This window comes from Varanus komodoensis, unplaced genomic scaffold (genome assembly GCF_004798865.1).
Source record: "Varanus komodoensis strain SLA01 unplaced genomic scaffold, ASM479886v1 scaffold24, whole genome shotgun sequence".
Lineage (NCBI taxonomy): Eukaryota > Metazoa > Chordata > Lepidosauria > Squamata > Varanidae > Varanus > Varanus komodoensis.
Genome location: NW_025335641.1, coordinates 7,063,497 through 7,076,076, shown reverse-complemented (window position 1 = coordinate 7,076,076; position 12,580 = coordinate 7,063,497).

Sequence of the window (12,580 nt, the reverse complement as noted above, 5' to 3'; positions counted from 1 at the left end):
ATATGGGTGAGTTTTGTATAACAGTAGAATGACTACTGTCTCCACAACTGCATGTTTATTCTAGAATATTCAGGTTTGCTTATTGTGGCTTAGAAAATGGTGGCATCTCTTTCCTTGGAACTCTGTAAGGGCAGTCTAGATTGGCCAGTTCTTCAAGGATGGGTCCTTAGTATAGATCACCATAGAAACCTGTCTGTATAGTCTTGACCACCATGGTGCTCAAGGCTAACCTTAAGAACAGGTATAGCTGGAAACCTGCCAAGGGCCCACATCACAGCAGGGGCACACTGACAAGAGCACCTGGACTTGTTCCTCTTTCTCACCTTTGCAATCTGCTTGTTCACCTGCTTTTCACTCTGGATCAGACCATGATAACCATCAGAAGGAGAATCAGTGGATGCTAAGGATGCATAAAGATTCTGTTTGGTGTAGAAAATCCATTGGACCCCCTGGTTTCAGCTTCCCAGACTCCAGTCCACTTTTCAGCAGCCCAGAGACCAAGGTCTCGGTGAGTGCACCCGGTGTTCGTGAGGCGTTCATCAGAAATCAAGCCCCGTGCCTGGTTCCGGCAGCACCATTCTTTCGTGCGCGCCACTGCTGTTGGCAACAGCGAGTGGGGAAGAAGCTTGGTCATCAGGAATGGCAGCTGGTGCACCTGCTTGCAGCTTCCCTCTTTCTCACCCTGTGGCTGCTCCTGAAGGAGAGGGGTGCCAGGGGGCGCTTGTGAGCATTGTCGGACTTCCTCGTGGCTCAGCCTGCTTTGTAGGATCAGGCTGGGCATGAGAGGAAGTCTGTAGATTCTAGAGGGATGAATTCCAAAAGTGTTCTTCCCAACCCTAGGAGATGCTACCACCTACTCGGGGCCTGGCTCTGGCTTGTCAAGCAAATGGCAGCAATGAGGATGAAAGGGAGGATGAAAAGCAGTAGCAGCTTGTGACCATGATAGTCAGAAAGTAAACTCACAGAGAGATGGGGGCATTTAGGGTCCATGATCTAAGGACCCTCAAAAACCTGCAGCTGATGCTGAAGAGACCCCTGTGTCTCTGTCTTGTGGAAAGTCCTACTCAGAATTTATTGCAGAGAACAAGACCCATTCATAGTGCCAAGTCCTGCCCATGAATATTGAACCTGCTACCTCTTGCAGGGTAAGTTTTGTCCGGCCACAAAAATAACTGAGCACTTTTACTTAACAGTATGAGACAACCTCTGGCTGCTGGTAAAAGAGGCAAAGTAATATAGACACAAGTGAAACCAAAGGCAAAACCAATACAGTCAAGGGAACATAGGAAGCGGGCAGGGAGTGCCATCACATTTTCCTGCACTAACCATTTAGTGTACTTCTGTCCAGTTATTTTTCTGTTCATACGGTGGGCTTTCATACAGTGTATAATCAGGAATTTAGTGACAGAAACGAGTTCAGATGGCTTTAAAAGGTGGTTAGATAAATTCATGAAGGATGAGGCTAAGAAGGATAAGCAGGATAAGGATAGTGATTAGTGGTGATGCTTGCGTATCGTCCTGGACATCGGACACGGTGTGCCTCTCCACACACTTGCTGGGACACATTCATGGGAGACCGCCATGCCCCTCATGCCCCATTTGTGGGCTTCCCGTGGTTTTCCTATGAACATACTTCTGAGCCAGAGCCCTGCTCGGGTCCATGGCCCTTATGTTCTTATTAATGCCTGTTGGTTACCCCAGCACTGCAAACATGAAGAACATACCCAACACTCCCCTGCCTGTAGCTGCATGTTGCAAAGAAAGATTAGAAATGATGCATAAAGCAGCTTTCAGTGACGCACGGGCCTTGATACTGATTTTCTCCTTGAGAAATGCCTGCTGGGATTTCCCAGAACACAATTTTCTGAAAAGCTGCTGAGGAGAATTGGGTGTCCCTCTGGAAGGTGTCTGAAGCATGGAAGGTGTCTGAAGCATGCTTTATCAGCGCTGCAGTGGTGTAGGGATAAATGATGAAAATGACCTTTCTCTTTCCTCTACCAGCAGCATCTGCTGGATCTCAGTCCTTTCTGGGAAGGGAAGGAGCCTCACAGAAGAGAGATCCTGGATGCAGTCTTAGGCTTAGCACAGCAAGCCTTGGAGCAGCTTCAACTATTATAGTATATGTGCAAAGACAGAAGGAGAGGTTATATCCTTTTTGTGATGTGCATGATGTTGTGAGCCATGCAGCATGGAGATGTGATACGTAAATGGTTTGCACTTGCAGTTATTGCACTGCTACAGTAACGTTCAGAGGGGAGCTGTCAGAGTCTCCTCTTGGTAATTCAGGAGGACTGAGAATGGGTTAAGCAGGGAAAGATGGAAACTGAGGCCTGGTCCACATGGAATGACTACCCATGGGTTGCTTACACCATGGTTTATGGCGAATATGCAGGAGAGCGAGCGAGCAAGCCTGATATCTCTTTGGCACATGCGACATCTGCTTTGCATCTGGTTTCTCAGATAACCCAGGAATGCCCATTGCTGCATTTCTGTATGCTAGAAGAGAAATCCTTAGAACTGGACAAACTCAAGCTCATTAAGCTCTTGAAGGGCTAACATGTGCTTTCCGGAAGTAAGGTGAGAGATGAATCAGGAAATAAACAGATGCTCACAACAATCAGTGCAAATCTTCATAGCCTTCTTTTGGAATGGCTCTAATTTAATTTTTACCCCTTTAAGATTCTTTAAAAGTGTTTTGTACGTCTACAAAAGCCAAAGTACCTTCCTCCCGAGCATGTTGATCTTTCCTCCTCCTCTCTCAGTGGTTGCATTTTGGCTCCACTTTTAGCTAGCACTCATCCACTGAGTTTGCTATTAGAGGGGGTGATTATTAGGCTTCATTTCTTTCAGAACCATCCCTGTGCCTAAAAGCAGTCTAAGCCCAGTGCTGCTTGATTCCGTTTCCACCATTTAGCCCAGATATTTGTAGAACACTTTTCGCTTCTTTTGCTTGCAACATAAGCGGTGAGGCCAGAAGTCTGTTGTTGTGTTTGTGGTTTGCTTTGTTTTTTTAACCATGTATATTGGGAAATAAGACTCCCCAAGGTCGGTAAATTATAGAACAATGTTGAGCTAAGCTTGGCTTAACAATTCTTAATTAGAAACTCCCTGATGGTTTGCTAATTTTTGAGGTAGTCCTTGGTAATTAGAATTGTGCACCTCACTCTGCCAATAAAGCAGAAGAGGAAATTTGCAGGGTGTAAGAATCAATTATCCTTTTGGATCATCAGGTTTATATCCCCTTTTTCATCCCTTATGCATGGCTTGAATACATTTTGGTAACAAGATAACTTGGGACTCTCAACCACACACATGAAAGAGAGGTGGCAGGGGGTAGCTCCTGGTCAGGTTCTTGTCCTGAATTTAATTTTTCATTGATAATTAGACTCTCAAAGCCACCTGATATTTTTTTGACCAGCAGGAAACAAAACCTCACTGATTGACTCTGGGGAGAGAAGCAAGCGACTCCTGCTGTGCTCACTAGGCGGCTTCACAAAGACTGAAAACAAGAGCTGAGGCAAATTGGATCATCCTACAAGTTTCGACTGGCCCATTGTGTACAAATAGTAAATTGAGAGCTGATATTTCTGAGAACTATTTATTAGCGAGGCTTGGTGTCTCGCGTGCTCCTTGATGTTATCTTTTGCAAACAGTTTTTTACCAGTTTGGATGAACAATCTATGCTACTATATAGATACGGGGGTGGGGGTGGGGGTGGAATCTCATCCTTTCAGGTAATTATGACAGAACGCTTGTGATTGTTCAGACCAGAAGCAGACTGCCGATGCTGCTGGCTGAGATGATTGTTCAGCTGTTAAGACATTTTATACATCTTTAATTGTATATTTTTTAAAAAGAAGAAGAGCTAAAGGGATGCATTTGCAGGAATTTGCAGAAACACAAACAATCGGAGGGAGAGAAAAAAGAGAAATATTGTTTTGATATTCCTTCCTGTTGCCGCTCGCCTTATTAGTATTTTGAATAATAACATCCTAGGGACAGCGATCACTTCTAATCATTTAGTGCAAAAAAGGTGTGAAAATAGGAGGCTGAGACCAGTTAGCAGAAATCATAGTTATACATGCTGAGACCTGCCATGCTATGCCAAATCGAAGGCTGTCTCGTATTGAAGGGCTGATATCCAGGGTAAGTTTCTTTTTCTGCAGTCACAGGAAGATAATGTGATGGCTGTTCCATTACCTCCTCCCCATCCCTTTCCTTATCACCACTGTGCTCTCCCCAGATTTTGATTTAGGGAAATTGAAAAACCTGCCATCATGGAAAAGAAGGACGGATGAAGATTCTTACAGTGTTGTAAATAAACACATGCACAGAAGAACAGTGTCCCAGCAGGGTTCTGTGCCTGGTTAAAAATAGCCATGGCATTGACAGATGAAACCCCTTCCATGTTGCATTCAGAACAAATATTGTTTTGCACACACGCCTTGAGCTTATGCCTGTCTGGTGCCCAGCAAGGAGGGTCAGCTTGACACTGAGGTAGGTGCAGAAAGGCACACTTCACTGGAACAAGTGCAACGTCCTTGTTGGGACAGGTTAATCTCTGGACAAGAACACTTGTACACAGATACAGGAATTCCAACTGTCAGCGCAGCTGAGTATCTGGCATTACCTCCAGTTCTCCCAGCTTGGCTAGAGTGGCTGGTCACAAACAGTACGGGCTGCACATAGCCAGGCACACCCTATCCTAGGATGGACAGTTATGTTTTCAGTTATGTTCCTTTTTACTTTCCCATTTTTCCAATTAAAAAACCCTCTACATCAACATGTAATAATTGCAGTTATTTTTGTCTTCCCTTTTAGTGGTGTTTAAGTGGCTGCCCAGTTGCATCCACTCCATGTTGTGCGCATGGCTGGAATCAAGGGGAAGTTTGGAAGTTCTTGAACTTGAAAGAGGGAAAGAAGACAGATAATGAATCACCTTCTACTCACTAACCCAGCAGTGGGCAACTTCAGGAGGTCTGGAGGCTGTTTTTTCTTCCCCTCCCCTGTGGGCTGCAATCTCTTGAGTGAAGCCAAAACTGATGTGATTATTTTTAATAAACAGTGAAAAAGTGGCATCCAGAGTTCTAAGACTGCAAGAAAAAAAGACTAATTTTTGCAAGCTAAATCTGAGTCTCCTAGAGCTTTGTAACTGGTACATTTGACTTTTTGGTTCTGCATTATGCTCCAGACACATTCCTGGGGTTAGTTTAAAAAAAGAAGCCAGGGTCAGTGGGTGGCAGGGTGGACTGCGTGTTTCCTGTCCCGGTTCTAGCTATTGTCTAGCCCTCTAAGCACTAAATAATGCCATCCAATTTAGTTTCTGTTGGCTATACATTCTAATCTCAGGCTTCTCTGTTTTGCTAGAAAGGCTTCATAATTTCCTTTGCTTCTGTTGTTTGCCCTAACTGAGACACATATGTTCAAAAAGGTACAAGGGACTGAGTGCGACCATGGGCCCCCCTGCCAGCCCCACTATCTTCAGAGGTCACACCATGTCTTCTTCATCCCAGTTGTTCTAAGCTAACATGCCGCCTGATCCTCTGCATGCTTACTCAGAAGAAAGTTCCAAACCTCCAATGGGCTCAGCTCTCAACTAAGCATTCCGTAGGTTTGCAGTCCAAGGCTGCAAGATAATCTTCCATTTTGATTCAAAGACTGAAAACATTTTCAGGAAAGTCAAAATGGGTCTTATCACCATGCCTCTGATGTGTGTGTATGTGAAGTATGTGGTCGCCTTTGAATGATTGCTTGTGTGTATTCAGATTCTACAAGAATTGTAAGTAGCACAAACACTTATCAAGGTTGATCCCCCCTCAACTGCTCATTGTGGGGCCTTGCCCCATGGGGTCTGGGGGGCAGGGAGGGTTCCAGCCTGTGACACTGATTCTGAGTCAGAAGGGAAAGATGCAGAGCCAAGCCAGCCATGGGGAGTCGGATACCTGAGAACTCAATCCCGCCAGACCTGTGCTGTGAGACACAGAACCCGGATACAGTCCCTCTTCCACTGGTGGGGGACTGGCCTTGACAGAAGCTCCTGTTGGTTGATCAGGGGCATCCCCCATGGGAGCAGAGCAGCCGAGGAGGAGGACTGTCCAGAAGTGGCTTTCTTGGGGGTGACTCCAGGAAGGTGTGACAGAGGCATCTGGTGAGGGGCAGCAGCAACTACCTGAAAGCCAGGTTTCCCTGCCAGAATCAAGTATCCAGCTTTGATCTTTACTGGCCATTCCAGTCATTCAAACCGTAGCAGTGAGAAATAGTCTTCCCTGGAAACAACATAGAGGTAGCCTAGAAAGTGTCCTGCTTTCACTGGAACTGTGGACTTGTTTGGAGTTATTTGGTGTGTTCCACCCAGGGATGACTGCATCCTTGCGGGATCTTTCGCTCATGAACTCAGTCTCATCTAGAGGCTTTGTTGAGATCTGCTAACTGTAGTCCTTCTTTGGCACTGCAAAAGCTTATTGCTTACTGCTGGAATTACTGGAATAAAAGATGGTGTTGAGACTCCTGCCTCAGCTCTGGGAAGTTGGGCTTGACAGTCATCGTCACCAGCCATCCCGGTAGGACATGCTGAGGGAGACGATAGGAATGGCAGGGCCACTCCATCAACCCTGCGGAACCCTTATCAAGGCTTCTTCTCCCGCTTTTTAAAAGGGCTGCTTTTGGTAAAGAGAAGTATGGAGCACACTTTGAAGATAACTGGTGGGGGGTGGTGAGGCCTGAGAACTATCCTCTCTCCCTTGTGCCCCAGTGGCCTGGGAGATGAGCCCGAAAGCAGGGCATGATAGTAGCTCCGCTGAAACAATTCATTTCTCCTCTCCCCTTCACATTCCCTTTCCTTGTCCCGCATGCCTTTGTATGAGGATGTTGTTCTTGTTATCAGTAATTCATTTATTTCTAAATCATCCAATAGTTGAAGCCCTTGGGGTGGTTTGTTTAAAGCAATTTAAGTGTTCGAAGCAGTTTAAACAGCTAAAACCAATTTCAATAAACATACTAGACCTGTTAAAAAGACAGCTGACATAGATGTCTCATTGCATACCATTGAATACAATTAAAAGCCTGGCAGTAAAGTGTAGTTTTAACTTGGCACCAGAAAGATGACAATGCTGGCACCCTGCAGGCCTCAGGAAGGGAATCATTCCACAATTTGGGGGCTACCACAGTGAAGTCCTTCTCTCTTGTTGCCTCCATTGAAGGTGGTGCTAAAAAGAAAGTCTCAGCAATTGATCACAGTGCCCAGCTAGGTTCAGTTTAGGAGAGGTTTTTTCTTCAGGGATTCCAATCCCGAACTGTGCAAGGCTTTGTAGGCTAGCACTAACACCTTGAATTGGGCTAAGAAGCACAAGGCAGCCAATGCAAGCAGCCAGAATTATTGTTATAGGACAGTGATGGTGAACCTTTTAGAGACCGAGTTCCCAAACGGCAACCCAAAACCCACTTATTTATCGCAAGGTGCCAACACTGCAATAAAACCTGAAAACTGAGGTTTTAGTTTAGAAAAAGCAACTCACAGCCAATCCAAGCAAATATACAGTGGTACCTTGGCTCATGAGCTTAATCCATTCCAGGACTCTGGTCATGATCCAAACTGGTCATGAGCCAACTCAAATATCCCCATAAGGTTCAATGTAAATAAGGTTAATCCATTCTGTAAATATTTTTTTTAATCACAGGGAAGACAGGCGCGATCGTGAGCATGCTCGGGGGTGGAGGCAGGCACGATCGCAGGTGCGCTCGTGTGGGGAAGGCAGGCACGATCACGGTCACCACCCAGTGTGGAGCTTGTGACCTGCGGCTAAATTTTTATGAAATTTCTATTCACAACCTGATTTGGTCATGAACTGAGGTGTTTGTGAGCCGAGGTACCACTGTATATATACCCTTGGCAGCGCACTGACTGCCCATGCGAAAGCTCAGATGAGTCGTGACTCGTGAGCTCATCACCTGGCACCGCGACTCCTTTCTGAGCATGCGCATGGCTCCCATGTAAGATGTTACCCGAGGCTCGGCTGCTGGGGCGATGCTGGGGCAGTTTGGCTCATGTGCTGACAGAGAAGGCTCTGCCACAGTTTTGCTACCACTGCCCTAACCCTACCCTGGTGCACTCCCCTAACCCCTAGGGCTGAAATTCCACTGAAAAGGGCAATTTTGAAAAAGCCATCCCTGAGTAGCTTTTTCTGCACTGCTCATCATTTCTGCCCATTCTAAACACATTCCAACCATCAAAATCATGCCAGGACACCTTGTTTTTCTAACTCTAACCCTGCCCTGGTGTATACCCCTAACCCTAATCTAGGACTAAAGTTCCATTGAAAAGAGGGCAATTTTGAAAAAGCCTTCCTTGAGTAGCTTTTTCTGCACAGGTCACCATTTCTGCCCATTCTGAAAACATTCCAACCATCAAAATCATACCAGGACACCTCGTTTTTCTAACCCTAACCCAGTGATGGTGAATCTTTTAGAGACTGAATTCCCAAACGGCAACCCAAAGCCCACTTATTTATCACAAAGTGTCAACACTGCAATAAAACCTGAAAACTGAGGTTTCAGTTTAGAAAAAACAACTCACAGCCAATCCAAGCAAAAAATATATATCTTTGGCAGCGCATTGACCGGCCATATGAAAGCTTGGATGAGTTGCGGCTAATGAATTGCGGCTCATGGCATCATTGCCTGGTGCCGCTACTCCTTTCCAAGCAGGCGCATGGCCCCTATGTGTGCTGTTACCCGATGCTCGGCTGCTGGGGCGATGCTGGGGTGAGTTGGCTCACGTCCCGACAGAGAGGGCTCTGCGTGCCTGCTGTGGCACGCGTGCAATAGGTTCACCACTGTTATAGGATTGGCTCTGGTTCCAGTTATTAGTCTGCCTGCCACATTTTGCACAAGCTTCAGCTTCTGAACAGTCTTCAAAGGCAGTCCCATGTACAGGGAAATGTAGTAAGCTAGCTGGGAAGTTACAATTTTTACCTTGTAAGCCTGTGAACAGGGAATGTCTTAAACATTTGGCCTTATGTAAGCCATTCTAGAAGACTTTTTGGATGAGGAGTGGCATAAAAAGACTTCAAACAAATAAATAATCAGTAAAAAAAAACCTCACACAATTCATTGTGAACACTGATTTTTTGTAATTAAAGCACATTTTAATTGACAATAAGGTGCTTACCTGTCTCTCACACTATCAGAGACTCAAATAGTGGGAGACCACCCAGCCCAAACACCTGATTGATGCCAGTAATCCAATGCTAGCCTAATACATGCCCAACAGATGGCTGTCTGGCCCTTATCTGAAGACCCCCAGGGTGGGACAGCCCATCATTACTCTAGGTAATTGGCTATACTGTGAAACCACGCTTACCAATACAATATTTCTCGCTATGCTCTCCGAAAGTTCTTCTCCACTCCAACATTCCGACCGGCTATTAAATCCAGGAAGCTGCTGCTCTGTTGGATCCATAAAACCAGAGGGAAGAAATAGTCAAAGCAACTTTTCACCTTAGCTGATCCCTGCTGGTGAGAGAACTATGTCAGATTTCAAGTTATCCAGAACACTTTTCCAGTTCAGAAAATTTTGTCTTTATTTATAAAGAACAAGTTATTTAGAAATGCAAGCATTGTTTGCTCCTCCACGTAGATGTGACATGGGACAGGGAGACTTCCTGCATTGTGATTGATAAGAGAGAAGTGCCAATCAGTTCTGAAGTGTAATCAAGCAACAACTTTATTTGATTTATGGCTTTGGAATTTTGAGTGGTCGGCTCAAGCTTGGGTCTTCTGCCATGGCTGAACACCTATATTTGTCCTTAAACTGGGGCTACGACAGAGGTGGGGAATCTCCAGCCTGTAGGTCTGATACTTTGGGGGTTCACCAGCTGGTTTGGGTATTCTACATCTAGCTTCAAAGTTTCTTTGCCTGGCTCCAGGCCCTCTGCCAAAGGAGAGAAAGCTCTTACCTTCAACCAGCAGCTTATCAGAGATAAATGCCCTCCCCTGTTTAATATTAAAACACGCTTCTTCTCAGTTCTTAGCTGAGAAGCTACTTATTTCTGATAAGAAATTTTGATATTTGGGATACTATTTGTGAGTGATTCCATGTTTGCTTACATCTGAAGAGACACACAGAGGCTTCTCCTGTTATTTGGGAGTAGATCTGCTTCTGGATATAAGCCATAGCAATGAAAGGGGGTAGAGGGGAATGAGGCCAGTCCTTCCAGTGCCTCTGCCTCTATCCAGGATTCCAAGCTGAAGCCCTTTGGGCCACTGAAATGGAATTGGGCTCTCAAGCTGGGAAAGGTTTGCATATCTGCACTATGCTGTTTTTCCCCCAGGGTTCTGATCCCTTCTTCTCAGGGGAAGAAATCTGACTTCTATGTCTGACCACACATATCAGAACTCATTTCCTGTTCTCTGCCTTGCCAGCTGGGAATTTGATTTGCCTCTGCCCACAAGAACTGGATGTGGTTTGCATCATTAGTTGACCCCTGGACCTGGGAGGTAGAATCCTTGGCAGAATCTGCTGCCTGAAATAAAAATAAGAATGGCTCCCAGATCCAGTCCTTGTCTAATATTTATTGGGTAGTAGTTCCCATTCTACCCATACATACTCAACCTCACCTCCCATGGCTCTTAAAGACCCTGAATGGGTGTATTGTACTGCCAGGGCAGGGAATGAAGGCTGGTTCCTATTTGAAAGCCTTATATGGGCTTCATGCAATCATTTTGGAAGTCTCTCATTTAAAATGTCATGAGATTCCTGAAATCTCAGGTCTCACAAGACTTTGCCCTCCTTCATCCTGCAATAGCCAGAGACTTGCTAGTTTGCTAAGCAGAAAGCCTCCTGAATTCTCCCAACAGCAGCCAAGAGGAAATCAAGAGGCTGCATCACCTTTTTTACCATGCAAATTCCCTCCCTTCCCACAGATATGGGGGGGGGGTGTGCATGTGGGGCAGGGGGAGGGTGTGGTAGCGGTCCCTGTTTCTTGATTGCCCCCTAGATTTGCTGTATTCTGCATTCTCCTGAAAGCCAATTCAAGGAGGAGAATGTCAGAAATTATTTCTGAAATGGGAACATGTGCGGTACATTTGCATCTTTTCTCTCCTCCACCGAGGTGCCCTTGGGTGCATTGAGAAAACTCTGGGGAAAAATACCCAGCTATTTCCGTGTGACCATATGTATGCCTGCATCAAGGTTCTCCCCCTCCGCGTGTGTGTGTGTGTTTACTGATGTGCTCATGCACTTATCTGGACTGGTAAAACTCCACAGAAAAGGAATCTTGGTGTAAACATGCACAATCATGTTTTGTTTGCAGTGACTTATCGATGCATACAAGAGTACACATTCTTTACTGAAATGTTGCACACACCTATACATACACACACAAGGATTTGGATGCAACTATGCAAACAGTCATATCAAGACTGATAAAACAATGCAAAAATCAGTGTGTAAATGTGCGTCACTTACACAGAGTGGAAGAAAGGCACACATGAGTGTAAGAACTAACAGATATAACTAACCATGTGTGTGCTCCTATTATAAACACAAAACTAAATGTAGAAACCCAATGAAAACCAGAACAGATTCCTCGTGAGGGACAACATTCCTCATGTTGGAAACTGAACCACATGATCCATGGCTCCAAATTTATTTATTTATTATATTTGTATGCTGCCCCAGAGCCCAAGGATTCTCTGGGTGGCTCACAAAATTAGAGATGCAGAAGAAATTAGGGATGCATTTAGTTTGCATTTTATTTATTTAATTTAATGTATTTCTACATCTTTCGATTAAACACACTCTCAGAATGGTTTACAGAGTATAAGAATGGTTTAATGTGGACTTCCTTAGTTTTGCATATTTGAACCAATGCGCAAACTGAAACAGCATTTGAAAAGTGCATTTCTCTGAATTCTTTAGTGGAGTTCTCCATTAAAGCAAAGAGAATATTACTAGAAAATGTACACAAAAGTATGTATCCTGAAAATATCATTAAAAGCATTATATTGGTTACAAAAATGTGTATATTAAAGGAACATTGCATACAAAACTGCCATGTGTATGGAGAAACGCACACAAACATTGCATAGGTTTCTATGTGGAATTATTTATATATTTATTAAAATAAGAGTTTTGGATGTTCTAGATTTAACATTGGAAGAGAGAAACCAAAATTGATAAATTCACCCATCAGATGAACAGAATTTCAGAAGCCTTTCTAGGTATGACTTAACTTAAAATCACATGTTCAGAACATCTGTACACATAAGAACATTAGAAAAGCCAGGCTGAATCAGACCAAAGGTCCATGTAGCCCAGCACTCCATGCAAGCCAGTTGCCCACAGGATCGCTCAAGCAGGATGGGTGCAGGGCCTCTGCCTACCCAAGCTCCTCGGCAACTGGCATATACTGGCATGCTGCCTCTGGTAAAGGAGGGAGCACATACCCAGGAAGACTAGTAGCCTCTGATAGCCTCCTCCCTCATGAATCTGTCCAATCCCCTTTGATAGTCAGCCAAATTAGTGGCTATCACCACTTCCTATGGCAGCAACTTCCATAGTTTAACAACATGTTGTGTGAAC